Genomic DNA, 5,615 nt, shown 5'->3' on the forward strand with positions numbered 1-5,615 from the left:
ACATATTGCCAGGGCCAAATTCTGATAACTCAGCTTTCTTCTACTACCTTTTTACACAGTAATTTTTCAGACTTACAGCTTTCTTGTTCTATCATCTATTAGCTCAGTTCAAACACTACCATTTACTAGGCTTTACTCAATATAATCCTTTCAATTTTCCCTACTGAATTTCAAGTTTCATTCCTCAAATATCCTCCAAACCTCATTTCATGCGATTGTGCCAATACACTTCAAATTGATAGGCTTCAATCCAGTAAAATAAATGGCAGGAGGTTGAAACATGACTGGAGAAACTGTATTTGCCCAGATCATCTACCAGAATACTTGCAAAATAAACTGTGGGCCTCATCATTTTTAAATTTCTTTATGATGAATCCAAGGTCAATACTGTAGATCTGTACGTTATGATAAAGCATCCTCTTGGGTTGGGATCTGTTATGCTACTTCTGTTTAGTAAAAGGGAATGCTAGGTGTCTCCAGCAGGTTTTCATGAAGCAAGTACAGATGACAGTACTTTCTGACATAAAAACATTCAGGCACATGACACAGTCACATTGATTTTATGAATTAAAGTACTGTTACTTTCACCCTTTCAAAAAACTCCCTAAAGCTGGTGAAGAAATAAAATAGGCCCATATTATGGGTGCTTTGTGTTATGAGCCAGAAGGGGCAACCCTGAGTGCAGTTAAACAGAGCCCAGGGCTCAGAAAGGTGAAAAGTGGTAAAATAGACAGCAACAAAGGACTATTTCTAGATTGATGGAATGGGGGCATCTGAGTGGCTTAGTTAAGCCTCCGACTCTTGATTTTGGTTCAGGCCATGATCTTGGGGTCACAGAGTCCCACATCAGTTCCATGCTCAGCCCAGAGTCTGCTTGAGACTCTCTCTACCTCTCCTTCCCCTCCTCCCTCTATTTCCAAAAAAAAAGAAGAAAGAAATAAAAAGGACCTAGTATAAAATAATAAATTAATGAAATGATTTACTGTAACGAACAACCCATTTTGAACATATGCATTTTAATTCTGAAAATAAATTATTAAACAATTATTTCGATGTATTTTTCCACCAAAATTGAAACCAATGCAGTGGGAAGGATGGGAAGGGGAGTGATTGCCCTTTGGTAGTGTTTTAAGCAGCAGGCCTGCACGCAGGAGAAAAGGAAGTGGAAGCCATGAGCTCTGCAGAGACACCACACCAGCTGACTACACGACAGGATGATCAGATTGAGGGCCAGGCTGAAACCAAATGAATGAATAATTGATAAGACTATCAAATGAGTGAAGCAGCAGTTCAGAAAGGCACAAGCCACTAAATTAGAAAGATGAGTCCTGAATGCCAACATCTACCTCAGTTAGCTTTTCGCCATGGTTACCTGTCATTTTTGTTAGAATTCTTAGAATTTTTGTCATTTTCTTTAAGTTAGTAGGGTAAATTAGACATATTTTCCTCATTGATCACTACCTACCCAGACTGAGATATGCCAATACACAGCAAACACTCTTCCCATTAAAAATTAAACTCAGGAAAATCACAAGGGAATTTCAAAGTTTCCTTTCACACAGTACACTCTGAAGACAAAAAAAGGAAACTTCATTAGACTTTATAATAAATTAATATATTCACTAATAAGTATTTAATGTATAACTGACCTAATTCCACTGGCAAAAACTGTTTATGTAATATAAGCTATATAAATGCTTCAACATAAAAAAATTATTTTTATTTATTGTTCCAGAAATAGGAACATCTATTTCATTTTATTTTGATGTCATTATGAGCTAAAGTAAAAATGAGACTGTAACATAAACTTCCTGAAGTTAGGGGTGTGTGTGTGTGTGTGTACCTGTATCTGCATTTGTGTGTCTGTGTGGGTTTTAATTGTTTTAGAAAGGGAAGTTTTATTTCATATCCTTTGTATTTCCTTCTTTATCAGAAGTCCTCAGAGAATTCTGAAAACACATGGGGGACTGGTTCTTCTCTTTAAGTAAAATTACATAAATATTTTCACTTACAACAAATATCCCTCCAGGCTTATTGTTGTTGACATTGTTATGGTTTGTAGTTTCTAACTTTCCACAAAATATTTTTACTTTGAGTAAAGAGTCTTTTAAAAATTCATTTGACAGTTTACCCCATTTATCAACATGCACAAGATCAGCTGTAGTCCCAGGGGAGAGGCATCCTCCTTGCAGAGAAGTACATACATTCAATGAGCCTTTACTGAGCATCTTCTCCATGCCAACATACTGCTAGGATATGAAAATGACACCCATCGGTCTAGTTTGTTTGCATGTATTGCATATTCATGTGTATATTCAATCATTCACTTAATAGGTACCTAATGATACTGTAACAAGTGCCAGGAATTGTTCTAGTCCAGAGTTAGAATTATAAGTACAACATATATTCAGTCTTCTGGACACTTGCATATTAATAGAAGAAAAGGGAAATGCCTACCAAAAAACCTCTGTGATAACTGCATTCTGAGAAACAGGTCAGAGATACTTCAGTAGCACAGAGGGAAGATGATTAACTTTACACAGAGCCATCAAGGAAATCTGTATGGCCACTGGACATACTCAAGGCTAAACAAATAGGAATCTGATTTTCTCATTCATTTGGGCAGCAAGTTTCCTACCAATGTGTCTCAAATCATTCTAAAAGAATACCACCTTCAGACCACCCACCAAATGTCTCTGACTCTGGGCACAGTTACCACTTGGCATCTGCTGAGATGTGCAGCAAGGGTATTAATTACAGCTCACCATGTGATTAATGTGGTTGATAGTTCCTGATGAGGTCAGTGTGTTTTGTGGATCTTAGATTAATGATTCCAATTTGACAGACAGCAAGCCACTAAATGGTTACCAGGTGGCAAAAATATTGTGTTACCCTAGACAGAACCAAAGAGAGTAACATAGTTAAGAAAGCAACTCATAGCAGGGTTAATTACTTGGAAATAGTTTTCTCATATTTTACCAAATAATCTTAATTTTTTCCCATCTTCATTTTTGAGAAACTAACTTGTCAGTGTTCTCTACAAAAAATCAGGTAACGTATTTGATAGCAAAACGTAGATTTGACTTCACTGAAGCATAATGAGGAATACCATTTTAGTCTGCACAGTCTAGCCATCCAATAGAAGGGGCCACATAAATATTAAGTAATTTAACCTTACTACTGACATAGTTAACCATTTAGATTGACTAAGCACATTTATGAGAAGATAGCAAAAGATATTTCCTAAGATTCTGTAGGACAATTCTATTTGTATATTTTCTTAAGTTAAGTTAAGTTAATATTTTTAAAATTTTTTAAAAATTAAAAAACAGAAGCCAAGAGAGAATAGTCTGACAGAAGAAAACTGAATGGAACAGAATTAATTGTATTTCTGCTTCCTGTTTGCTAAAAACAGCAAAAATCCCAACACACAATGCTCTAAGATCTTCCCCAGGGCATGAGCTCATTGAGGAAGAAACCATTTATTACTTACTCTTATATTCCCAGCACTGAGAATAAGATCCAATATAGGGGTTGAATAATTTTGTTGAGTCATTTACCAATCATATCTGGACTATGAAGACTTGGCCTTGACATGTATGCCACTGGCCATGTGGGACTCGGCTTTTTACATCCAGAGTCAATCTGCAAAGAGGTAGATATGGCATGTCACTGAGCACACATAAGCACAATGTGTGAGGCTGCAATAAAAACAGAACTTACAGTCACTCTCCTTCAGGACCTTAATACATTTACTGAAACAGGTTGGATGTTGGTTGGTAGGAATATTTTGTGTTCCAGACACAATTCACCCTACAATGCTCTGTATGTGCTTCACTCAGAAATGCTGACCTAACTTATGACCTCTCCACTTATGCAGCTTTCATCATCATAAATAAGACTGCTGAAGTGATAATAAAATCTCATATGATCAGCCACAATGACACTTTTTCAAAGGACAGTGGATCGTGCCATTCTGCAGCTAAAACCCTACAGTGACTCCCCCATTTCCCTTAAGGTAAAATCCAATGTCCATGCAAAACTTGGCCTCCCTCACATTGGGGACAGTATGTGCTATGGTGAATGCTGTGAAATGTGTAAGCCTGAGGATTCACAGACCTGTATCCTTTATATTATATGTTAATTAAAAAAAAAAAGAAGAAGAAGAAAGGAAAAGAAAAAACCTGGCTTCCCTCACTTCCTGGACCCCTCCCACTCTTCTCTTGGAGCACTGTTCCCTTATCCTAGAATGCTATTTTTACTCCATTCCTGTGTTCCTGTCTTTGCCCAAAGGCCAAAGGTGACTCTCTCAATGAGATCTACCCCACTCACCTTATTTACAACTGGAACACTTCTCACCCTGTACCTCCCATCCCCCTTATTCTGTTTTATTTCCTGCACAGAACTTACAATCTCTAACATATTATACACATACTTAAAAAGTTTAGGATTGACCTCACTTTACTAGAAGGTAAAGTCTATACAGAGATGTTTACCTCTTCTGTTCTTTGCTGTATCTTCAGTGCCAAAGAGAGTGTCTGACACATAGGACGCATTCAGTATTATTAAAACAAATTGATCAATCAATATAGTAACTACCCTGGCCTTTGCACATAAAAGCTGCACATAAGAAGCTAACAGAAATTAGAAAAAATTAGAGTTTAATTTCTCACTGGGATGGAAGAGGAAGGGATCACAAGAGAAGCCATGCTAGAAATGCTCCTTGAGCAATTATCATAAAAGATTTTCACAGGCATCCAATAAACACTCTGCCTACAAGGAAAGAAAAAAAAAAACAAAAAACTCTAAGAAGAAATGATCCTTACCTTGAAAGCACTTTAAAGGGTTTTAGAACAATGATGAATGTCTATGAATGCTACATAGAAATTTACCAGCAAAGGAAGACTCTTTTCCAGATTTCATCTGCCAAAGCTTCAGGCAGTCTACCCTTGCAGAAAACACACCTTCTAATGGAATATATACAGAGACAGAGAGGGAGAGAATCATGTTTCTGTCACCATTTTAGCCCTATATTAACTAGCTCACAGTCACTTACCAAATGATTTTTAATACCTAATTCATACCTGTAAAAGCCTACACATCTATGAAAGATTCCTTCATTTATTTTCATAATCAATTTTAATGTATTGTGATTTTTATAAAAGATCTAGAATAGAATACCAAATTATAATCTCATGCTATAAAATTAAAAGAAAAAATTCAACTAACAGCAATTACTTGAAAATCTTGTTCAAAACAAATTAGGTGAGAGCTGGAAGTAGTCAATATCCTTAGCAACATGCCTAGATTGGTTCTAAATTATGATGAATTTCCACTATATATTATTCTCTATTTCCTCACACTCAGGATATTTTGGGCTTTTGGTGTATAAAACAGGTGTAAGAATCTTGACTGAACAATTAATTATAAAAGCAAAAACTGTTTTTAAATCCCCTTGGAAATATAAAACTGTTAAATCACTGTTAATTCCACATTTAATTTAGTTATATGTCATTTAAATCTATGATGCCATCGATTACATAATGCATAATTATTCTGTGTCACTAAGAAGGAATAAACTATTGCCAGTTATAATTGTATAATACCTTTGACTA

The 5,615-nt window shown here is 35.9% G+C and overlaps 1 long non-coding RNA gene across 1 annotated transcript; it reads right to left on the bottom strand.

Moving 5' to 3' along the window:
* Window positions 1–1,028: 1,028 nt before the first annotated feature.
* On the bottom strand, window positions 1,029–3,641 carry LOC101684666. The gene is made up of 3 exons (XR_200673.2): window positions 3,494–3,641; window positions 2,766–2,893; window positions 1,029–1,235 (listed from the first exon to the last, which is right to left on the bottom strand). It is a non-coding gene; the product is annotated as an uncharacterized LOC101684666 (long non-coding RNA).
* Window positions 3,642–5,615: the final 1,974 nt, after the last annotated feature.

The sequence above is a fragment of the Mustela putorius genome, unplaced genomic scaffold (genome assembly GCF_011764305.1).
Source record: "Mustela putorius furo isolate JIRA1106 unplaced genomic scaffold, ASM1176430v1.1 tig00003869_pilon_pilon_pilon, whole genome shotgun sequence".
NCBI lineage: Eukaryota > Metazoa > Chordata > Mammalia > Carnivora > Mustelidae > Mustela > Mustela putorius.